At 40.1% G+C, this 25,779-nt stretch overlaps 1 protein-coding gene across 1 annotated transcript in view; it reads left to right on the plus strand.

Moving 5' to 3' along the window:
- The first annotated feature begins 1,931 nt into the window (after positions 1 to 1,931).
- The window catches only part of DIRAS2 (DIRAS family GTPase 2), a 34,275-nt gene continuing 10,427 nt past the window's right edge, over positions 1,932 to 25,779 (plus strand). Inside the window, exon 1 of the mRNA XM_054502407.2 lies at positions 1,932 to 2,254. The gene's annotated coding sequence lies outside the window, so the exon portion shown is untranslated. The remainder of the gene's footprint in view (positions 2,255 to 25,779) is intronic.

Below are 25,779 nucleotides of genomic sequence, written 5' to 3' on the forward strand. Positions count from 1 at the left end.
AAGTTCAAGGCAGATTTGGTGTCTAATGAGGGTCTGCTTCCTGGTTCATAGACGATGCCTTAGCTCTCTGGGCCCTCTTTTATAAGGGTACTAATCCCATTCATGAGAGCTCTGTGCAGAGGTCCCCCCTCTTCACGTTGGTAACTAGAATGACAGCATGTGAATTTTTGGGGGACACGAACAGCAACTTCACATAAACACGTTGAAATATATGGATGTTTGCGTCCCATCCACGGAGGTCCTGTGCCAGTTGCGGCATGAGCTGGACTGGAAATTGGACCTTGTTTTAAAATGTATTTATAGCTCCCCTGCTGATTCTAATGTGCAGGCAGATGTCAGGAGCCCCAAGCCTAGAAGCAAATGGTTCAGGCTCTTAGAAGGATATAAGTTAAGGGGAAGTTAAAGGAGGAATTTGGGAGCAATCTGCTCCTTCTGGCTGATGAAAGGCTAGGGATTGTGGCGAGTGCCAAAGAGGCCAGAGACATCATTTTAAGTGAGTTGCTCCTTGTTTAAATGAGGCCTTTGGGCCTCTGCTTCACATTCTCAGAACAAATAATGATGGCATGTGGCAAAAGGCAGGATTCTTCTGCATTGTGGGATATTCAACATAGAACTGGCTCTCTTTATCAGCTCCTGATTTGCTCTCCCTGCTTCCATGCTAGCACTGGATTTTTGCTTCTTTAATCTTTTAACCCTCCTTTGTTTAGTTCTTAAATTCCATTTTGTCATTTAACCTGATAACCTACATTTTGGTTGTCATGGAAAACAACATCCTGACTTGTAAAACTGGAAGGTTGTTTCAGGACCCAGAAACTGCATCAGGCAGTGCTCAGAATCCACTCTCATCATATTTGGAGCCTCCTCTGGGATGGGTTTCTGAGTGGCCATATATTCCTTTGTAATAAAGAGGAGACTGTGGAGGACAGGGTTACCACTCTGCTTTTAGACATCATTAGTGTAGGGGCAGGTTTGTTGAAGTAGCCTTAAATGACTTTAGTAAAAACAGCATATTTTTATTTTTATATTCCAATGGCCATAGGATCAAGGCCAGAATTAGGATGAACTGGGGAATAAAATAAGTTTTCTTGACTATAAGTTGTAAAATGAGTAGTTTTTAAGTATGATTTTAAAAATGCGTATTTCCTGTGAATAGCAGGGCAGAATTTTACTTTGGAAATGAACTTCAAAGGTTAACATGTTTTAATTATTTAGAAAGTGAAGACGGGATTAAAACAGATAAATAGGATTCTACAACACAAATCAAATGTAAAGAACTACAGAATATTAATTTTGCTCGTCTTTTAGCATATTTGGTATTACAAAAGAATGAGTAGTATAACCAAGAAAAGAAATCTTCCTTCAGTCTGTAGTTTAAATTTAACATGGATCAATGTTTTATACTCAAGCACTTTTAAAAATGCCTGCACAGAATTGTTAGCCATTAATCTTTTTTCTTGCTGATTCACCTGTTTTTTAATCAATGCGTCTTTGACAAAATTGTTTATCAATGTCAGGAAATAAACGTGGTTATTTGCTTGAAATGCTAATGTGAAACCACTCAGTGAAAAAGCAATTCTAATCCAAGCTTGCCAATGGCGGTGTTGTCACAGGATCCTATTAAATTAGAATATATTAATCTACGCTGTGTGGTTGGCTATGGTATGGGGCAGGGCATTTCGTCTGCCTTTAAATGAGTCGGTTTTTAAAAGTTAAAATCTGAAAACGGAAAAAAAGTCTATATGGTTAGTAGCGATTATAGTTGGCAATGCGAACAAAAGAATCTGGTTCCCTTTCAATGGAATTATTTTAATTCATTAAATTATCAGATAATTCCAGTCCTCGCCATCTATTCCAAGAGCATGCAGTAGGTGGCACCTAAAAGCTCTTTGGAGGCGAGCAGGCGCCATTTAAGCAGGAGCAGCAGCCTCTGCAGCAGTTGGCACATCTGAGAAGGCAGAGATTGAAGAGAGTAGGAGGAGCGTGCAGCGGCGGTGACAGTGCCAGGCCGGCGCGGCTCAGGCCAGCGCAGGTGCAGGGGCTGCGAGCCGGTGGAGCGAGAGGGCGCTGGGCGCAGGGCGCACGGCCGGCGGGCGGTGCGCACGGCGGGTGAGCAGCTGACAGCATCGTCACGGCGGCGGGAGGGAGTGCGCTGCGCCTGCCTCCGGGAGGAGCCGCATCCACACACCCTGCGCTGCCCTGTCCTGCGCGAGCGGAGCTCTGAAGAAGCTCTGAGCGGAGTTGTGTTCTTCCCCAGGTAACCGATTTCCCCCTTCTGCCGTTGCTTCGCTGCGTCCGCATTGGGGCACGGGCGGCTTTGGCATGATTGTTTGACAGCCCCTGGAAAGGGATTACCGCTCTCAGGGAGGGCGAGTCAGCGTGTACTGGAGTTGGTAAGAGGGGAAGAAACCTGCATTTCTGTATCCTTGTTAGGGAGGGTGAGCATCATGCTGCCCTTGTCTAAAACATGTTCTTTTTTAAAAATCTGTGTCTTACGTATTATTAGGGATTCCTTCCGAAACAGGATTTACCGTTTTGGAAAATTCTACTGTGCAGGTGTTTCTGTTAATGTGGAAGTTTAATGGATTTAGGAAAAGAGTAAGAAGATGTGGTCTAAAGTGAGAAAAAAGCCAAGCACGCTAGAGACTGCCGTTTGGTTCGGCATGCTTTCATCCTCGACTGCTTCACTTCATGCGCTTCGCTGAGACCTGTCTACATCTTTTGTTTGTCTTCTTAAAGAATGTGTTTCATGATATCTACATGTGCTCCTTTCCGCTTCCTTGTTGTAAGAGCAGAAGATGGGCAAGGGGCTGCATCCAGTCCTTAGTTGTAAGACTGTGGTTTCCCATCAGATGACAATGACTGCTGACAGCTCCCAGGCTCGCCTGAAAAGCAGTGCTGGCTTCTGGCGGTGTGGGAAACTGCTTCTCTCCTTCTCTCTTGAAAAATGCTGTTTTTCCTCTTTGAAACTCCAATTCACATTCTATGTGGGTTTGGGAGACTTTTAAACTAGAAGCTCTGTGAATCATCTGTTACATCCATTGAATGTTGGAATACAACATTGTGGTAGAATTCAGTTTCTTCCTACTGTGCAGAGACACAGCTTGCCTTCCCTAGGAATTTATTTTACGTATTTGCCCTTGTTATCTTTTAAATGGATCCCTTCAGATGTGAGAAGCTAGTCCAGCATATCAGAACTTTTCTGCTTCAAACTAAAAATTTTCAAAAATTTTATTTTTGAGGAAGATTTTCTAGGTAACGCTAAAAGTCTGGAGCATTTTATGTTTCAAATCAGTCACAATGCGCTCCATTTCCAGTGGCATTTGGATTTGAGGAGGTGGAGTGGGAGGGAGAGGAAAGGGGAGGATAAAATTAGAATAAATTTAACAAATTTGTAGGGGAATTATACTTTTTTTTCTTCTTGGTTGTTGCCTGAAATTGAAAATTGTCCACAATTTTATCTATCTCTGGAAATGCAAGAGGCTTTGTGGGCTGGGGACAGGAAGACACATAGTTCATTTTATAGAAATAAAAGATACAGTGGCAAGGAAACATTTTCATCCCATTTAACATATGGCATTTAATTTGGTAATAGTCCTGGGCAAGCACAGGGAAAGGAAGGAGAAAGGAGGGGGAATTGCTGTCTATACCAAGGCACAGAACTGCTGCTCACACTTCAGTGATCCCTGCAGATGGGAAGTATGTGTTCATGGTTATTGTAGAAACCTCCAGAATCTTTCTTTGTTACAGCTTTAATAGAATTGTTCCTAAGAGGCCACTGAGAAAATATACAGGTTGAATGCCAAGTTGTGGAAGTCACTTTTCAGCTTTTGTCTAACAACCCAGCATTCTCAGCAAAGCAGTTTCCTCATGAGAAGAATGGAGGAGACCTTTTTTTAAAAAAAAATTATTTATTGTATGTTGTTCGTATCCTATACACCACACACGACTTTTACTGTATTGGAAATGTGTTATTTCAGTGGTAAATGCTGCATGTCTTACTGAAAAATTAAAACCTTTTAAGAAACAACTGGGGTGCTTTTGTCAAAAAGAGAGTGTATCTGTGATAATAAAAAGTATTGTTCATTCTTCTTCTAATTTGAAGACCAGAGTTGATATGTTGAAAATTAACCTATTTATTTATGCAAAATCATCATTTCCCTATGACAAATGCCATACATTTTTCCACCAGAGAATTTCTTTGTGAGAGGAGCATTCGATTGTCTGGGGTGGAGTGGTTGCCTGCCAGCTGTTTTATGTAAAAAAAGTGTTTGGTGTTGATCTGCAACTTTCAATTCAGATAACAATCATCCCCAATTCTCACTCATGTGGTGGATTGGCTCTATCTATCATCAGTCTATCTACCTGGTATGAGTATTGACAGTGGACAGATGTCCTTTTAAGAGCAGAACTGATTTGTAGGACACTGATTTTGGTTATGATTTTTCCAGGAAAACAGCTGCTCAATCAAAAGGGAATACGATGGTTGTTATGTTGTCAAAATTGCTGATGGCTTTTTAAGAGTTAAATTTACTAATTCATGCATACATATTTAAACATGAACTTAAAGTTATTTAACTGGTGTCAAATAATGCTTTAGTTTTCATTATATGACATGGCTTGCAAGTCTCTCCTCACTGACGGGGAAGGACTCTTTGAAGTACTAAAAACAAATGCTCCCTCATTCTCTCCTTCTTTGCTCTCAGCCACTGGCAAATTTAGGAAAGAGATTCCTTATAGCTGTCTCCTAAATGCAGTGAAGTGTTTTCTTATAAATCAGTACTGTACAATAGAATTGAAATGTGTGAGTCACATGCACAGTTTAAAATGTCCTAATGGTCATAATGGAAAAGTAAAGAGAAACAGCTGAAATTAATTTTAATGATATAATTAAGCCAGCATATAAAAATGACCATTTAGATATAATCCATGCAAAATACTAATAAGATATTTTACCTTTTTAATGCCTGCTGAGGACTTACAAGACATCTCAATTTGGATTAGCTGTGCTTCCAGTGCTCAATAGCCCATGCAGCTGATGGCTACTGTATTGTCCAGCACAGCTATAGATCATTACTCAATTGACGGTAATTTAAAAGTTAAAATGTTCAGCGCCATCACCAACTAAGCTCTATCAAAAATAAATATACAAATGATCTCAGATTGCTGTGAGTTATGTGTCCTTCTCTTTCCTGCCATTAACTGTGGTGCTGTCTTGAATCTATTACTTATTTCTTTATCAGAAAGACAAAAGGATTAGATCAAATAATTCCTGTGATTCTATGAAAAATAACCAGTGAGTAGATACGGGGGATCCAACCCTCATGCAGCCTAGGGGTTTATTGTGGCAGAAACAAAGGAAACAGGTATACCTGATGGGCGTCATCATTTTGCACCACTACTAACTTCTATCCCAAGAAGTACTGCCCCCCTGGTTTGCTTCAACATTATTCTTGATTGTAGAGGTCAGCAACTTAGTCCACAAGTCCCATTATGGGTCATTCAATTCTCATATAATTTCTTTTACTGAACAAGCAGCAGCAAACCCATTATAAAACTAATGAACAGCTAGTGGGCTATTCTGTACTATGCAATAAAATATATTTCACAGATCTTTTAGTATTATGCTTTACTGGTATGAGTATTTTCAATGTTTGTCTCTATTTGACATCATTAGATAAAGTTTAGGGTGAAATCTCATGCTTTATAATTGACCCATGAATACCGGATTTTTGAAACACAGAAATGAATGACCTTAATGAAAATATGTCCATTTCTTTATCTAGTCCCTGAATACCTCCATGATCAGTGAGTGCTCGTGGGGTGGGTACGATTTCCACCACATGGTTCTCTGTCTCAGAAATTATGATAGGAGACTTAAAGAGGGCAGTGTTTTGTATGAAAGGATCTGGGGCAATATTTTTCTAAAGCTAATTAATGTCTGCAAAGTGATTATTTTTCTGAGAAAATAAGAACGCAAGAACTTTCCATTAGGCCTTCCCATAATAAACACACACACGCCCTTCCTCCTTTACCATCTTTAGATAATCATCAGAGCTCAGACAAAGGAGCCTTTGAAGGAGGAAGATTTCCTTCCTCTGTCATCCTTACATTCTGATTGTTTTATTGGAGCACTTTTGTGCCTTTTGAGTTTGGGAGTTTCTCTCTAGAAGATGCTGAACAAAAAGGAAAAGTGATCAGAATCCAGGTTTCTGCATCGAGGGCAAATCCAGGTGGAGTCCACTCAGATCTCTATTTGAATAAAAAAATCCAGCTCAGTGCCATTTTTGTACAAACTTAGACTCATCTCCCCAGCCTTATCACCCAGCTACCTACCACCCCAATTATATGCATACACACACACACATACACACATACACACATACACATGATCAATGGAGTATTTCATTGCCTCCTTGCCCATAAAACAATCATCTGACACTTAAAAAGGGATTGACTAAGGCTTTTGCTTCCTTCTCTTTACCTTCATGCTTCTCTCTTGGGACCTCTTTGGCCTTCACTGGGTTCTTATTACAGAATGAATGGGAGCAGACCACAAAATGTAAAACTGACATTAGCTTTTGAGTAAGGTCTGTGTAAATGTTTGCAAGCCAAGAAGAGATAGAACTACTGGATAATAGAAATGGCTGGGTAACCTAGATTTTGAAAAGAACTTGAATTTCTCTGAATATCATGAAAACCATGTGCTTATCTATTTTTTTTTAACTTTTACAGATTTACATATAATGCTTTGTGCCTCTCTTTTTTATTCTTGCATTCTTTAAATGCTAGTTTAAATTCCTCCACATACACAATAGTTTCAAGATGCAGAAATAAATCAAGTTGTTGTAACAAATATTTAAACATAAAAAATGAAGAGGTAAATATGGGAGAATTTTTAGTGGTTTCAGAGTAGGGGAGGACTTTTTAAGGATGAACTCAAACTGAAATACTAAAAAGGAAAAGTTTGTTAAATTGGATATACAGAAATTTTAAATTTATGTCCAGAAGACAATAAAAAATAGATAACATCAAAGGAAAGATATTTGCAACATATTTCAGATGAGGCCTAATTTTTTAAAATACAGTGGTTCTCAAATTTTGTAAGCATCAGAATCACCTGATGGCCTTGCTAAGCCTGAGATTGCTGACTTCAAACCCATGTGACTCTGATTCAGCTGATCTGACTCAATGGGGAACAGGCATTTCTAACAAGGTCCCAGTGAAGGAGATAGTGCTGATCTTTCAAGCACAGCTGGAGAGCCATGGCCTTAATCTAAGATAATACCATCCCTCCAAACTACTAAAAACTGAGCAAAGAACAAGAACACACCGGTTTCAAAGATACAAATACCAATCACTTTTAACAGAAAAGATGCTCAATGTCACCCAAATTAAGTAAATGCAATTAATTCAGTAATGAGAAACAGACATCTTGTTTCAATGGAAGGGATCAAAGAGTTTGATAATACACCATATTATGCAAGGTTTGGGGAAATAGCACTCATACACCATCAAGGGACAGGTGATGGAAAACTTGATAGTAATTTTCAACAGCAACAGGCAATCTCTACCAAATTTGAAGTGTACCTACCGTTTGATTCTGCACTTCCATTTATAGGAGTTTTCTCTACAGATAGGCTCAGAAACATGAAATATTTAAGTATAAGGCTATTCATTGAGCAAAAGACTGAAAATAGCAAGAAAGTGGTTAATAAATGATAGCTTATCCCTCAGCAGAGTCTTCTGAAGCTGTTAAAAAACACAATCTGGCTCTATATATACTAATATGAACAAATCTGTAGATGGCTCATAACTTGCAATGCTTCAATGTATGATGTTTTGACTTTACAATGGTGGGACTACTATATACATTCAGTAGAAACTGTACTTCAATTTTTGATATTTTCCTGGGCTGGTGATATGCAGTGATATATTTTATGATATTCTCTCACTATGCCGGGCAGTGGCAGTGAGCCATAGCTGTTAGTTATCCCCATGATCACCAAGGGAAATAACTGATACTCTATAATTGACTATGTTGCCAGAAGACTTTGGGCAACTGTAGGCTAATGAAGGTGTTCTGTGCACGTTTAAGGTAGGCAAGGCTAAGCTATGGTATACAGTAGGTTAGTTGTATTAAATGCATTTTTGACATGATATTTTCAACTTATGAGGGGTTTATCAGAACATAGCCACATGGTAAGTTGAGGAGCGACTGTGCATGAAACATTGCGTATACCATACTTCCATGTATTTGTCTATCTCTCTGACTAAATAGCTATCAGTTGATATCTGTCTCTCTTTGACTATGTACCATTTTGTTAACACTTGATCACAATGCTGCTCCCTTACCAATGACCACTCAAATCATTTAGTCACATGCTAAATGTTCCACTACCATTCAATTTATGCTTTTGACAAGAGACCATTTCTGGTGATTGAGAAAAAAATCATGTTGAGTAAGTTGCCATTGTGAGTTAATGTGAAACAATGAGCCAATTAAGTTACCACATTGTAGAAATATTCAACTTTGTCATATTTTGTTGCATTTCAAACAAAATATTGTTGATTTTTGCATGGTAACTTTTTGGTGATACGTTTATTCTTACAGAGGCATTCTGTAAGAATATTCAGGGCCAGGCACCATAATTGCAAACCATCTTATCCACACACTTGGCTTCCATCCCTACCTCAATGCAGGTAGCTCACGCCTGTAATCCCAGCACTTTGGGAGGCCGAGGCGGGCAGATCACGAGGTCAGGAGATCGAGACCATCCTGGCTAACACTGTGAAACCCCATCTCTACTAAAAAATACAGAAAATTAGCCGGGTGTGGTGGCAGACGCCTGTAGTCCTAGCTACTCAGTAGGCTGAGGCAGGAGAATGGCGTGAACCTGGAAGGCGGAGCTTGCAGTGAGCCAAGATCGCACCACTGCACTCCAGCCTGGGTGACAGAGCGAGACTCTGTCTCAAAAAAAAAAAAAAAAGAATATTCAGTTGTATTCTCTATCCTTTAGGACAATTCCAGATTCCACTGAATTGTTCCACTTCCATTATGGAAACAGAAGCTATGTTCGGGGCAGAAGGGTCTTGCCCTGCAATCCTGAGACTGCAGATGGAACCCAGACCTCTTGGTTGTAGCACTTGTACTAAATAGGAAACTTATACTAATTAGAAACTGTGAGTCTTTTACCCCAGCATTGAAAGACATGTAAATACTAAATATCATCTTGTCTTCCATTACCTTCTCTTAAGACTGGCAAAGACTGACAAATGAGACTCCTTATTCTGACTCTAGTCTCCCATGGCCTGAGCCTTCTCTGGTCAGGCTTATGAGGACACTTTTGCCCCTAGTGTTAAGGCTACATTGAAATCATGAATTAAATATCCCATGATGTAAGTATAACCCATGTTTTCCTCCAAGCATGTGTTTTCTTGACCTTGTGGTGTAGTTTTTCAGAGTTCAGCTTTTGGTGTGGACCTTATATGAAGCATGTATAGCATTTTTGATGTGTCAGAAAACATACACAGTTATCCATTATACGCTGCCTAACATCATCATTGCATTTTTTAATGAATATTTTATAAGTTTCAAAGTTGCTTCTTAATATTTTAGGTTAGTCTGAAAGGCTTCCTTCTGCAACAGTTTAGAATCCAGCGCTCCTTGTTCAGTTGTTACTAATTTGGGTTGGTTTGAGTGCTTTCCCAGATTAGCTATGATCACTATGCCTAGGTGCACTAAAACGTTAATGAAGATTCTGTCCCCAGATACCTGCATGGCGTGAAATGTTCATCCAGAGCTTCCTTGTTTTAACCGAAGCCTAGACCACGTTTCTGGTCCCCTAGGCTCTTGTGATTGTCTGTTCCTCTTCCATGTGTGTTTGGACTTACCTAAACTTGAGTTCAAATGTGGATTCTGTCACTAGTTGTGCAACAATTCTCTGTGACTTTAACCATCCAGAGCCTCAGTTCTCTTATCTGTAAAATGGGGCTACTAAGAGCTAAGTAAGTCAAAAGGTGTCTTAAAGATGAAACTTGCCTAGAACCTCTGGATTCTAGCTAGGTAATAAGGATTCAGGCTGTTTGGGTGGTTGCTTTCTGATGAATATTTGAGTGGTTCCTCTTGCTCAGTGTCTCAGGTTTATTCCTCTCTTTTACAACTTGGCACGAAGCCCATTGTCTTCGAGTTGTACTTTATTTCTGGATGGAATTCTGGCTTCAGCTTCAGCCCTTTCTAATTTACCAGAGCTCACACTCTCAAATGAATGTTAAAATGTTCCCTTTTCTCCTATACATCTTTCTGTTTTCATTGGACCAACCGGGACTCTATTTTTTATCTGGTTAAATCCACTTTCCTCCTTTTGCCAATGTTCCTTTCCTCTGTTGATTAGACTCATCTCCCCATAGGAGTTCCTGACTCTGAATTCATACGGTTTTGAATATGAAAGAACATGCCTTGGTTGATATTCTTGTTTTTCTAGCCTTGAGCTGTTCATCTGTGTAAAGATCCTGGGCATCCTGGCCTTGACTGGAAGCCTGCCAAGAACTCCTCAGGTATTAGGACTGTATGAGGTTATTGATCATTGGATTCTAGACACATTGGTAACTATTCCCTCCTATTGCTAACCTGCCTGGTCTCCATGGAGCAGACACAAATAAATTTTCATTGATTAATGGCTCTTAGGTCCTTACTGTATGCCCTTGCTCTCTTCTGACCTCCTGGAAATTGTTCTTCACTCAGCAAAGGTGTTGGCCCCTGGTTCATTGTCTTCCTTCTGACCTCATGTTCAGATATCATCCAAGGTCACTTCACTCTTTTTCCATCACTCTTCTTATGCTCCACAGGCACAGGAGGACTTTTCAGGACTGGACACCCTTTTATTTCTAGGGGGACCAGAGGGAGCCTCCCCACTCTGACCATAGCACTTCCTTTTGACCCTCAGCAGGAACTTACATTTGATCTTGCTAGTAAATTCAGCTGTTACCTTCTCTTTAAAATGTATACTTGTCTATATATCTGTATTTGAAAATTAATTTTTAAAAACTTAACAAATCAAAACTGTGTACCATGTAGCCACCAATTCACAATCTTTCCTCTGATTCACAACCAAAGTCTCAGGAAGTGTTTCTGAGCTGCCTGTCTCAATTTCTACATTTTATGCTCACTTCTCAATCCACTGCAATCTTCTTCTACCCTGTGGTGCCATTGAAGCGCCTCTTGCCAGGTTCACCAGTGACTTGCATTGCTTTGCATCCAGTAGGCACTCGCCATTTCTCATTTGACTTCACTTCTTAGTGCCATTTCACAAAAGCAGATCCACTGCTTTTACCAAACATCAAATTATGGAGTCTCTTGAGGCTGTGTCCAAGTCATCCACTCCTTTCTCTTTGTTCTTGCAAACGATCTCATCCACACACTTGGTTTCCATCCCTACCTCAATGCAGGTAGCTCCCAAATGTGCATTCCTATCCCAGATGCTATAGCTAGCCCTGGACGTGTATCCACCTGTCTACCTGATGTGAGCCCCTGACTGTCCCAAAGGCACTTGGAGGGCTGCATCCTGAAAATTAAGCCAATGATTCCTCCCATAAAACCTGTCTTTTGTCCAGGATTCTCTCAGCAAATCATCTCATCCTAGCTATGCAGTTCTGTAAGTTGGAAACCTTAGGAGTTTTCTCTGATGCTTCCTTCTCCTCCAGTCTACCTCAACCCCTTTTCCCACAGACCCATCACGAGTTGCTGTTGATGTCACCATAATTGTTTTCTGCCTCCTCTGCTCTCACCTTAGCCCAAGCTGCCTTTGTTTTTGACCAAATTGTCCACTTGACAGGGAAGCCAGGGCCCCTTCAGTGGCTGCCCTCTGCCCTCTACAAGCCGCATGTGATGTCAGCATGGCCTCTTTTCCAGACTCGCCTCACATGGCTTTCCCCTGGTGACCCACGGTGGCACTCTCCTTCCAGTATGTGAGAGGCTCCGTGCTGTGTCCTTCCCCAGGGCCTGCCTGGGGCACGTGGTCTTGGTCTGGCTTCATTAATCCGTCTACAACAGAGAGCCATGGAATCACCAAGTAGCAGCACTGCCCTGTCAGTGAAATAGCCACATGTTCTGCACTAGTGTTCTGTGGTTGCAGCCTGGAAGCCCCATCTGAGATCCTGCCCAGCCCACAGAAACACATGTTACAGCAAAGTAGAGGTGAAGCCAGAGATCTTTGCTTACGTTGTTCTTGCCTGAGGCAAGTCGCTTAGCCTGCCCTTCCCAGTGTGCTCATTAGAAGCAAAACACAGATTCATACATGGACTGAATAAATGCTTCTTGCACACTTCTTATGGGCCAGGCAGTGTTCAAGCACTGGGAGACAGGAATGAATGGAACAGACAAAAAGCCCTTAAGGAGCTTTTAATATAGGGGAAGTAAACACAAATTTTTTAAAAAAGGAAATTACATACTATGTTCTAAAGCAAATGTACGCTGGAGAAAATAAAGTGGGAAGATGCCATGGACTACTGGGTTGAAGATAGGGTTGAAAATTGAGATAGGGTGGTCAGGGAAATTCTCATTGAGCCGGTGATATTTTAACACAGGCCTGTGGGAGGCAAGAGAGTGAGGCCTTTGATTACCTAGGGGAAGACGGTCTGGGTAGTGGGAGCAGCCAGGGCAAAGGTCCTGAGGCAGAAGCATGCCAGGTGAGTCCATGAGCAAGGATACAGTGTGGCTGGAATTGAGTGAGCTAGGGGATAATGGTGAGAATGAGGGTAAGGTGTGGAGCAGAGCCCCTTAGCTGTTACTCTCAGGGAGACAGGGCCAATGATGGAGGGTTTTGAGCATAGGAATGACGTGTCCTGCAGCCTGAGTGGAGAATTGACTGGAGTGGCTTAGGGCCTGAGGCAAACTGATCACCCAGCAGGCTGCTGCACTCATCCAGGTAAGTGATGATAATGCCTGGAGAGCCTGCTAACAATGGAGAAGTTGATTCATGGTGGGGTCTGGAGGAGTTTGGAAGATATCACTGACAAATGTTGCTGATGGAGTGGACATGAAGTATAAGAGAACAAGAGGAGGTAAGGAGGACTTCAAAGTTCTTGGCCTGGGTGACTGGAGGGATAATGTTGCTACTGACTGAGGCAAAGAAAACTATAGGGGAGCAGTTTCGGGTGTTACAGGGTGTTTAGACTTGCACATGTTCTATTTGGGATGTGTGCATGGCACCCAGGGGGAGATGTTGAGGCAGGAGAGGGGTATATAAGCCGGCAGTTTTAGGGAGAGGTCCTGGCCATGGGTGTGCAGTTGGGGGTGCTGGTATATGAATGATATGGCATCTCAGATGCCCCCACTGACTGAGTGAGTAGAGTAGCAGCGAAGGAAGAGTAGCAAAGATAGGGTGTGGGCTCCCTCACGGGCGAGGTAGTTGCAGTGATGGTGCTGATGTACCTCTTCTGCAGCCTGTACCCTGGTACAAGCCACCCTTGGCACTTATCAAGATTGTTGCTGGAGACTTCTGACTGGAATGCTGCCTCCACTCCCGACCCTTAGCCTACAGGCCCTCAAAGGGGTACTTTTACAATGGAGGTCCCACCCTATCACTTCTCTGCTCAAAACCCTCCAGCTGTCTCCTGTTCTTCTTAGAATAAAAGTTGACCTTTTCCCTGTGCTTACAAAGCTCTCCATGACCTGCCTGTCCCGGCCCGTTTACTTTGCTGACCTCATCTGCTTTTCTCTCTCCATTCAAGAATTTATCCATGTGTCTTGAGTATGTTGGACAAGCGTCTGTGTTTGCACCTGCTGCTCTCTCTGCTAGAAGAACCCCACCACCCACACACAGGTTTCCACAGAGTTCATGCCATTACCTCTCTCAAATTTTTGCTAACACATCAACTTTTCAGGGAGTCCTTCCCTGGTCTCTCATCATCTTTGATGCTCACTACATATTTTTGATATGTAATAAAAATATATTTTATTCATGTATTTTTGTCAAATGGTTCCACATTCAAGGAAATCCTGCATTTGGGCAGCCTTTAAAATTAATTTTTAAATTTGATTTTCAGGTTCTTAATTGTGCTGATTGGAGAGTTAATTTTAAGGACACATTTACATTGCTTTGGGCTATCTCATGTAAGGGTGGAATCATTTTTATATGTCCCTTTCCAAAATGCTGTCTCTATAGGATGATTAGGTTTCCAAAGCAGGTACTGTGTCTCTCACCTTTAAATTACAGGGATGAAGAAAGTATGCATATTTTTGGAAAATACCTGCTCTGCTATATGGCATGCTACTGAAGACCTACCTAGTAGAAAACATCAATAAACTTAGAACAGCGCTTTCTGCATAAAAGAAAAATATGCATCTTGATATTAGTTCTGCAACTCTTTTTTTTTTTTTCGCTACAGAGTGACTAGCGAACCATTATGTGATAGAAAATATTTTCATCGTTGCTGCACATCTCCATGTAAAGTATTGGAAAGATTCTACTGTATTTTAAAAGTCTGATTTTTATAAATGAAAAATAACATATCCAAGTACATGCTATCCAGTAGCTCCCACCTACTTTTGGCTTCAAGATCTTTTCTGCAATAGTGTAGTGATAAATGATGCAGTAAACTCACCTCTCATTCTGTTTCTATCATGTTATCACATATCTTTGTGTAAGTTTTTATTTCAATTGCCATTGCCAACCTTTGAGTGGTTTTAGGTAGAGTTTTTCAAAACACTTTATTTACTTTTTTATAGTTGAATTCTCTTCGCTGCTACAACTTTCCTTTGTTGGATCACACACAAAAAAATGTATTTCCACAGCAAATAATCAATATGTGCTGAGTGTTTCTGATGTACCTGACATTGGGCTAGAGGCATGGAAGTGCTGGAGAATGAACCAAAAGTCCCTGCCTTCCTGTTGCTATTGACTGAGACAAAGATATTGATATTTGAGTAGGGAGCAGGAGTGAGAGAGAGAAAAAGAACAGAGATAAGTGGATAAATAAGCACTGAAAGAAGAATATATGTATCAAAGTATCTTATTGTTGAAAGAGAATCATTCTAGCAAATAATAAATGAGCTGAGATTTATTGGGAACATTTGTACTTTTGCCTAACTATTTAGCAAAGCTCTGTGTGTAACTTCTAATAGGGTTGGCCCCTCTGTATCTGTGGCATCCGCATCTGCAGATTCAACCAGTTGAAAAAAAAATGGGAATAAAAGATGGTTATGCCCATACTGAACATGTAGACTTTCTTTCTCATGTCATTATTTCCTAAATGATGCAGCATAACAGCTATTTACATAGCATTTAAGTTGTATTAGGTATGATAAGTAACCTAGAACTGATTTAAAGTAGCCAAGAGGATGTGCATAGGTTATAGGCAAGTACTACTCCATTACCTATAAGAGACTTGAGTGTCACGTAGTTTGGTATTCACAGGTGTCCTAGAAACGATCCCTCGCAGATACAAAGGAACAACTGTATTGGTTTTTTTCACACCGTCAGCAGTTTTTTTTTTTTTCCTATATGTCTTCCCATAAGATATTGAGAAAGAAGTGAATTTTAGTTTGTACCATACATTATGGTGGATTATTGTATATATTTTACCACAGCGGGAAAATAAATGTTTTTCCAGTGGCTCATGGATTTTTGCCTTTCACTATTAATAGAAAACCTCAAAAGAGGATTCTAAGCATTTTTTAAAAATTAAGCTTATTTAAATTTTGTAACACATTGGATTAAGCATTATGTGTTATTAAACTGTGCTGGAAAAAGTATAGATATTTGTTTTTATGTTCTCCAGCAGTACAGACCGTGTGAGCCACATATGTAATTTTGTATTTGTAGTAACCACATTTTAAAAAGTAAAAAGATGAAATTAATTTTAAGTAATATATTTTTGGCCGGGCGTGGTGGCTCACGCCTGTAATCCTAGCACTTTGGGAGGCCAATGCAGGCAGATCACGAGGTCAGGAGATCCAGACCATCCTAGCTTACACGGTGAAACCCCGTCTCTACTAAAAATACAAAAAATTAGCCGGGCGTGGTGGCAGGCGCCTGTAGTCCCAGCTACTCAGGAGGCTGAGGCAGAAGAATGGCGTGAACCTGGGAGGCGGAGCTTGCAGTGAGCCGAGATTGCGCCACTGCACTCCAGCCTAGGCGACAGAGCGAGACTCCGTCTCAAAAAAAAAGAAAAAAAAAAAAAAGAAACTAGTATATTTTTAGGCTGGGCAAGGTGGCTCACACTTGTAATCCCACCAGTTTGGGAGGCTGAGGGAAGGGGATTGCTTGAGCCCAGCATTTCGAGACCAGACTGGGCAACATGATGAAACCCTGTCTCTACAAAAAATACAAAAAGTTAGCCAGGTGTGGTGGCATGAGCCTGTAGTCCCAGCTACTGGGGATGCTAAGGTGGGAGGATCACCTGAGCCCGGGAGATTGAGGCTATAGTGAGCCATGAGCGAGGCACTGCACTCCAGCCTAGGCAACAGAGTGAGACCTTGTCTCAAAAAAATATACATATGTGTGTGTGTATATATATATAAATTTTGTTATATTTTGCATTTCATATATTATCCAGTTTTACATTCTCACAGGATCAGCAATGACAATGGCCACCTAGTCTCCCCAGTCTGAAATGGCAAGATGATCACAGCTGTGGCTGGCAGTAAAGTACTGATATACTCACAAATCTATGAAAGATGATCATTTCAACTTGTAATCAATATCAGAATTTATGAATGAGGTTAAAAACAATTTTTTATTCTAAGTTTTCAAAATCCAGGGCAGCACATTTCAGTTCAGCCAGCTGCATTTCGAGGGGCCAGTGGCACTGTGTGGGCAGCACAGGTTAGGGGCTGAGTGTTAGATGCCATGGCTAATAGTGATGGCTTCACACAGTCAGTAATACAGTAGGAACTTAAGGCCAGCATGAAGGTGTGCATTTTAATTGGTCTTCTCAAGATATTAGTTTTGTTTTGTTCATCTTGTCAGATTAGATGAGACCTTTGCTGTTTTTTTTTCTTTTTCTTTATTTTAAATTTTACTTTAAGTTCTGGGCTACTTATGCAGAATGTGCAGGTTTGCTACATAGGTATACACATGCCATGGTGGTTTGCTGCACCTATCAACCTGCCATCTAGGTATTAAGCCCGGCATGCATTAGGTATTTGCCCTAATGCTCTCCCTCTCCTTGCCCCGCAACCGCTGACCCTTGCTGTTTTTACTGTATAGTGTGGATGAATAAGGAGGAGCTGTCTGCCTAGCTAACACTGCCAATTATGTTTGATGGACATTGTCTTTAATTCATGGTTTGGTTATTGCTAAAAATGTTTATACATACAGTCATATCTTTTTATTATGGTAAAATATATATAACATACAATTTTCCTTTTAAATCATTTTCAGGCATGTAATTAATTCAGTGGCAGTAAGTAAATTCACGTTGTTATGCAACAATCACCACCATCCATCTCTAAGAATCTTTTCATCTCGCAAAACCCAAACTCCATACTCATAAAACAACAACTCTCATTCTTCCATTCCCTTAGCCCCTGGCAACTCCCATTCTTATTTCTCTCTGTGAATTTGACTGCTATCTGTACCCGCTATAAGTGAAGTCATACAGTATTTGTCTTTTTTGACTGGCTTATTTCACTTAGCATAATGTCCTCAAGGTTCATCCGTGTTGTAGCATGTGTTAGAGTTTCCTTCCCATTTAAGGCTGAATAATATTTCTGTTGCCATAGTCCATTCTTGCATTGCTATAAAGAAATCCTGGAGACTTCGTAATTTATAAGAAAAGAGGTTTAGTTGGCTCATGGTTCTGCAGGTTGTACAGGAACCATAGCGGTGTCTGCTTCTGGGGAGGCCTCAGGAGGCATACAATCATGGCAAAAGACAAAAAGGGAGCAGGCACTTCACATGGTGAAAGCAGAAGGAATAGAGTTGCAGGTTGGGGGTGTGGGGAGGAGGAATGCCACACAATTTTAAATGACCAGATCTTGCGAGAACTTAACTCACCTTTGCAAAGACAGCACCAAGCCATAAGGGATCTGCCCCCATGATCCAAACACCTCCCACCGGGCCCCACCTCCAGCATTGGGGCTTACAATTCAACACAAAATGTGGGCAGGGACAAATATCCAAACTACATCACCTGTCTATGTACACTGCATTTTGTTTATTCATTCATCTTTTCTATGGACATTTGGGTTGCTTCCACCTTTGGGCTATTGTGAGTAATACTGCTGTGTGAACACAGGCACACAAATATCTATTAGAGTCCCCGCTTTTCTTTCTTTTCCACCAAAAGTGGAATTGCTGGATCATACAGTAATTCTATCTTTGATTCCTTCCGCAGATTTTGTACCATTTTAGATTACCACCAGCAATGCACAAGGGTTTCTGTTTCTCTCTAGCTTTGCTAATACTTTTTATTTTCTGTTTTTTAAAAATAGCCATTCTAGTGGGTGTGAAGTGGTACTTCATTGTGGTACTTCATTGATTTACATTTCCCTAATGACTAATGATGTTGACATCTTTTTATGTGCTTGTTGGCCACTTGTATGTATTCTGTACAGAAATATCTATTCAAGTTCCTTGTCTTTATTTTTTTTTTTTTAAGAAATGGGGTCTTGCTATGGTGCCCAGGCTGGACATGAACTCCTGGCCCAAACCATCTTCCTGCCTCAGTCTCTCTGGTAGTTTGGACTATAGGCATGTGCCACTGTACCCAACTTCTTTGTTCATTTTTTAGTTGGCTTGTTTGTATTTTTGTTGTTCAGTTGTAAGAGTTTCTTTATATATTCTGTATACTACATCCTTTTCAGATATATGTTTCCTCCCATTCCATAGGATCTCTTTTTTTTTTTTTTTTTTTTTTGACAGAGTCTCGTGCTGTCACCCAGGCTGGAGTATTGTGGCACAATCTCGGCTCACTGCAACCTCTGCCTCCTGGGTTCAAGCGATTCTCCTGCCTCAGCCTCCTGAGTAGCTGGGATTACAGGCACGTACCACCATGCCTGGCTAATTTTTTGTATTTTTAGTAGAGATGGGGTTTCACCATGTTAGCCAGGATGGTCTCGATCTCCTGACCTCATGATCCACCGGCCCCAGTCTTCCAAAGTGCTGGGATTACAGACGTGAGTCACCGCACCCGGCCAAGAAGGATCTCTTTTAATTTTCTCGGTAATGCCCTTTGTTGTGCAAATTTTTAAAATTTTGATGAAGCCTAATTTATCTATTTGTATGGAATTACAAGGGGCCTCATATAGATAAAAAGATCTTGAAAAAGAAGTACAAAGTTGAAGACTCATACTTCTCAATTTCAAAATCTACTACAAAGTTACAGTAAACAAAATTGGGTGGTGCTGGCATATGCACAGACATATAGAACAATGGGATAGAATTGAGAGTCCAGAAATAAACTCACCTTTATAGTTGATTGATTTTTGACAAGGGGGCTTAGACCATTCAATGGGGGGAAAAATTATCTCTTCAACAAATGGTGGTGGGATAAATGGATATCTACATGTAAAATAATGAAGTTGGACACCTACCTCACACCATATATAAGAATTAACTCAAATAGATCAATGACCTAAACATAAGAACTGAAACCATAAAACTGTTAAGAGAAACATAGGCGTAAACCTTCATGACCTTGGATTCAGTAATGGATTCTCAAACGACACCAAAAGCATGAGAAACAAAATAATTCATGATTGTTTGAAAGACAAACGACACCAAAAGCATGAGAAACAAAATAATTCATGATTGTTTGAAAGAATCATTTTTTGGACCTTGCCAATTTTGTAAACTTTTAGGTGGCTAACACTAGAAATTCACCTAACCAAGAATACATAGGTAGCCCACGGGCTGACAGTGAATTAAATAGTCTGAGCTGCACACAGTAGCGCATCAAGCCCTCATAACTGGCATCAAATACTTTATTTTCCGTACATGCAGATTCATGTGCTCAAGTTGACTTTATCTTTGTGTAACTATTTCCCTGCAGAGGTTAGCATGCTGCATCGGTCATTGGTCACCAGTCCCTTGACCAAGACAACAATCTTGCTTGTTATTCACATGATTTTCCTTCTTGTTTTCCTTACTCACATAGAAAATGAATAAATCAGAAAATGCCCAAAATGTAGTTAGGCTCTGGGCAGTCTTAAAAGTGTCATTAAGCGGCCGGGCGTGGTGGCTCACGCCTATAATCCCAACACTTTGGGAGGCTGAGGCAGGTGGTGGTGCCCGCCTGTAGTCCCAGCTACTCGGGAGGCTGAGGCAGGAGATTCGCTTGAACCCGGGAGGCCGAAGAGGTTGCAGGGAGCTGAGATCGCACCATTGCACTCCAGCCTGGTGACACAGTGAGACTCCGTCCCCCCCCCCCGCAAAAAAAGTGTCATTAAGTATATTTTATTTGGCTCTTTGGAATTTTTGGCCATCATATGTTCCCCAAATGAAATTGTTCTAGACAAATATAAGTGAAACTTATTTGTATACTTAAGCTGTGGGCTTATTGGCCTCTTGAATATGAAACCTTAAAAATAATTTATGCTACCCCCGCCATTCCAAGAAGTGCCCCCATTTATCTCCACTGACTTCATTCTTGCAGGTAGTATGCATCTTGAAATGAGCATCTGAGACCCTCTGGATGTGTCTTTTGCTTCTGTACCTGCCCCACTGCCAGGGAAGTTGTCTTTATAACACTGCAACACAAGATTCCTGGAAAAGCATTCTGCTTTTCTGGATAAAGTTGAGCCATGGATGTTTAAGTCTCTTTTATGATCAAATATTTCCCACTAACAAATCTATCATTTTTTAGATTCAGGTAAGAAGGAATATAAAGTAAACATTTATTTAAATCAAGATTCTAAAAATATATAAAAGTACACTTTCCTACCTAAAGAATTTACAATTTGTTGATTGTTGTTTCTTAATGACCATTATTCACCTTGTATTATTAAGAGTTTTAAGGGGCTCTCACGTACCAACTTCAAATATAAGATTTGTTTAAAGCTAATAACATTTCACAGAAACCAAGTCAGTAATTGAGCAGAGACAATCTGTATAAACCTTTTAGCTTCGTAAACCTTTTAGCTTAGGCTGTAGATAGAACATTTAGGGCAGAATAGTACACTAAATTATCAACCTTTTCCAAACATTTACTCTTAAAGATCCGAATTCTTCCAATGTATAATTTTCCCTCTAGTTTTGACTGTTTGTTTAGACAGGGTCTCATTGTATCACCCAGGTTGGTCTTGGGTTCAAGCAATCCTCCTGCTTCAGCCTCCCAAATAGCTGGAGTTACAGGTGTGTGTCACCATGCCCAGCTCCATAACTGTGTTTTGAAGCGGGATTAATTTAGGGCATAATACAGATAAAGGCTGTGGGTTTGTTTTGCCTGAGATCATGCTTCTATCTCATTCACAAGAACTCAAGTTTCTTCTAAAATATTATTGAATGGGAAACTTGTGTCACTCAGCAAATCAAAATGCATTTTCCCTGAATCTAGGCCCTATAGGCCTAATACTGATTTTCACTGCCTAGGAGGTCTCATTTTGAATTCTTGACATATATTTTTGTACTTTATGCACTTTGGGATGGAATTTTTTTTAATTTTCTTAATCCTTTCCTTCCTCTATCTGTCTATGTATAAGCTTTTTTGGAGTATAAGGGAGTGTTGAGACAGTTTAGCTCAACCAAGTTCAAGAAAAGGAAAATAACAGGGGTGTGTATCAAATCATCCCAGCCTTCCCATTCAGGGGATGGCCTGTCGATAAACAGAACTGCACATCTTCAAGAGTATTCACACTCCAGCTACCTCTCCCAGCCAATGTGATGATTCTTTCATAAATCAAATGGAGAACCAGAGACCAGCAGACATTTGGGGAAACGAGCAGATGAAAAAGAAGGATTAAAATGAACAAACAGAGACACAGAGAGCTCGGATAAGCAAGGAGAACAGCCACAACCAATGACAATGAGCATTCTCATTGAAATTCAGCATGGTATCACATTTCCTAAGATAAGAAACTACTTCTATGAAAAAGGGAAAATCAGAGTACAAGAAAGGTTATTAAAAATAGAAGATGCTGGAGAAATCGAGAATAGGTACAATCAATCCATCATCTAATAGAAGCTTCAGAAAGAGAAAAGATATAGGGGTTGGAATGTTGTAATTTTTAAAAATAGAAGAAAGTGTCCCCAGGCTTTGGGAAAAATTGGGTTTTTATCCCTTCTCTCCCCCTCCAGCCCTCAAAAAGCAATTTCGAATGGATCCTTGTGAATCTTCATAACTCCAAGGTTAAAGAGAAAACTCTAACTCTTCCAAAGAGAAAGGAAAAACACAAATTTCTTACAAAGGAAAGATAATCATACTGGCTTTGGATTTTACATTAACAAGCCTGGATGCTAAACTTAAAAATGAAATAACGTATGAAGAAGAAAGAATTTGAACTTGGGCTGCATTCAGGACTCTATCAATCAAGTGAGAGGCCATGAATTCAGAAATTTTAATGCCATCTAAAATAATTTATTAGTATCGTTTATACCAGCACATGAAATGGCTGAAAGGAGACAAATTGAAATACCAAAATTAGCAGCTAAGAGTTAGAGGGAAAAAAAAAAAAAAAACTCCAGAAAAAAGTAAGATCCAAATGTTACTGACAGAAAATTATTCTTCAATTAGCAAAGTTTGATGAAAGAAGATTATTCTTCTCTCAGTGGGTCCAGTCCTACTACCTACTCTCCTGCAGTGAAAAATAGTTACAGAATCCTATTAATGTTCTTTATTGATAGGGTATGTATGTATGTATGTATGTATGTATGTATTTATTTATTTATTTGAGACAGGGTCTTGCTCTGCTGCCCAGGCTGGAGTGCAGTGGTGTGATCACAGCTCACTGCAACCTCACATTCCTGGGCTGAAGAGATCCTCCTGCCTCAGCCTCTTGAGTAGCTACTATCACAAGTGTGTGCTATCATGCCTAGCTTACTTTTGTATTTTTTGTACATACGGTGTCTTGCTATGTTTCCCAGGCTGATCTCGAACTCCTGACCTCAAGCAATCCTCCTGCCTCAGCCTCCTAAATGCTGGAATTATAGGCATGAGCCACTGCACCCGGCCTTTTGGTAGGATTTAGAAAAAGGCTGTGGCAAAGCACAGAACACATATATATTTTGAACAAACTATAAATAACATAGCTGGAAATCTTAAATGCTGATACGTACTTTATTTTTCTTATAACAAAAATCAGGGTAGTGGAGGAAAGAATGTCATTGTGTTAATTTTGTAGATAGATATGGTCCAAAGTCAGTAAGTCAAGATGCAAAGATCTGTTATTCAAACAATAAGTGCCTGATTTAAAATTATAATTGTGGACATCAGAAGATGATGACTAAGTTCTCATTCTTTTAAACAGTTGTTATTTCTGAAAAGAGAAACTGGGGGGCTCCTGAATGAAGGGGACTGGCTATGCATAAGAGAACATTTTATAATCGCCTTACATTTTTTAACCAAATACATGCATTGTGTCAATTTTTTTTTTGTTTTAAAGTGTACTTTTATAAAAAATTATTAAAATGCAATCAGGCTTTCTCCTGCTCTCTTTGTGAGTTGAGTGATTTGGCTTGGTCTGGGCAGCTTTAATTTGCGCTTCTGAACTAACACCTGCCCTCTCTTCTCTCCTTGCTCCCCTCCTTGAAGATGGACCTGCCATTTTCATCCTAGACCCCAGTGACTCCTGCTTCCTTGAAGATTTGCTCTATCAGTCATCCATCACCAGATCTATACAGAATCTTTCCTACCGCTCTAAACCTGCATTACCTTATACTAGTCATTCTTTCTCCTTTCCTTAATCTCCACATTTATTTCAAGAGAAATCTACATTTCTTGTCTTTCTAGCCATCTCTTCCATTTCCATCATTCCCAGGCCTATTGCAACATAACTTCTATTCCCTTCACACCCCCCAATGTCACTTAACTAAAATTTTCTCAGTCTTTATTTAACCTCTGCTTTGTGAAATCAAAGATTTACTTTCTATTTCTATCATACTTGATCTCACAACATTCTTATTCCTCTAACTGGGATCTGAAAATGTATCCTATTGGATTTTTGAGTTTTCAAAGATTTTTTAAATTTGAAATTTTATTTTCATGATAACTTTAAATGAATAAGATAGGATAATCTAAATAATGGCCATATAACAACAATGTTAACATCTGTGTAACCACCACCCACATCAAGATATGTAATATTTCCAGCACCCAGCAGGCCACTGTCAGGTTCAAAGAGCTTGTTGTATGTATCATTTTTTGTATTGTTTTCTCTTTTTTTCTTTACTTTTTTTTTGAGACGGCGGAGTCTCACTCTGTCGCAGAGGCTGGAGTGCAGTTGCGTGATCTCTGCTCCTGGGTTCAAGCAATTCTCGTGCCTTAGTCACCTGAATAACTGGGATTACAGGCACACACCACAACGCCTGGGTAATTTTTTGTATTTTTACTAGAGACGGGTTTCACCATGTTGTGCAGGCTGTTCTTGAACTCCTGGTCTCAAGTGATCCACCTGCCTCAGCCTCCCAAAGTGTTGGGATTACAGGCATGAGCCACTGTGCCCAGCCTGTATTGCTTTTTCTTAAGGTATTAATATGTTCATTTAGGGTACTGTTTTTCATGGTATGAATATTTCAGGGTTTGTTCATCTTCTACTGTGAATATTTGGGATATTTCAATTATTTGCCTAGTAGAAATAAAGCTGAGGTCTGTTACCTTTAACAGGTTATTTCTCATAGTGGGGTCTGTGACCCGATGCTCTATATGTGTGAATCATTTTCAGTAGATAATGGACTATATGCAGTGGATTACTGGCTCTCCTCATGTCTGTTTTTAAGTAAAAGTTGTATTGAGATATAATTCCCCCATTAAAGTGTACATTTCAGCGGTTTTTAGTACATTCACAGGGTTTTACAGTACAGCCATTACCACTGTTTTAGAACACTTCATTTTCCCCAAAGAAACCTTGTACCTATTATCAGTTACTTCTTGTTTTCCCCCAGTGCCTACTCCACCCCATCGCTAGGCAACCACAAATACCCTTTCTGTATATTTGCAATTCTGAATGTTTCATATAATGGAACCATACAGTATGTGTGGTCTTTTGCTACTGGCTTCTTTTACTTGCCATAATATTTTCAGGATTTATCCGTGTTGCAGTATGTACCAGTTCCTTTTTCTTGATGAATAATATTTCATTGAATGGATAGATCACATTTTACTTATCCATTCATTAGTTACAAACATTTGTGCTGTTTCCACTTTTTGGCTATTATGCTTAATATTGCTATGAGTATCATTGTATAAATTTTTGTGTGGCTATGTGTTTTTATTTATCGTGAGTATATACAAAGGAGGGGAATTGCTGGGTCATACTATAATTCTGTTTAACCTTTTGAGGAACTGCTAGAATTTTTTCCAAAACAGCAATATCATTTTACATTTTGGCCAGCAATGCACAATGCGCAAGGGTTCAAATGTTCCTACAGCCTTGCCAACATTTGTTATTTTCTGGGTTTGTTTTTTGTTGTTGTTGATTATAACCATCCAAGTGGGTATGAAGTAGTACTTTATAGTTTTTTTTGTTTTGTTTTGTTTGTGAGACTGAGTTTCGCTCTTGTCACCCAGGCTGTAATGAAATGGCGCGATCTTAGCTCAGTGCCACCTCTGCCTCCTGGGTTCAAGCGATTCTCCTGCCTCAGCCTCCTGATAACTGGGATTACAGGTGCCTGCCACCATACCTGG

Source organism: Pongo pygmaeus, chromosome 13 (genome assembly GCF_028885625.2).
Source record: "Pongo pygmaeus isolate AG05252 chromosome 13, NHGRI_mPonPyg2-v2.0_pri, whole genome shotgun sequence".
Classification (NCBI taxonomy): domain Eukaryota; kingdom Metazoa; phylum Chordata; class Mammalia; order Primates; family Hominidae; genus Pongo; species Pongo pygmaeus.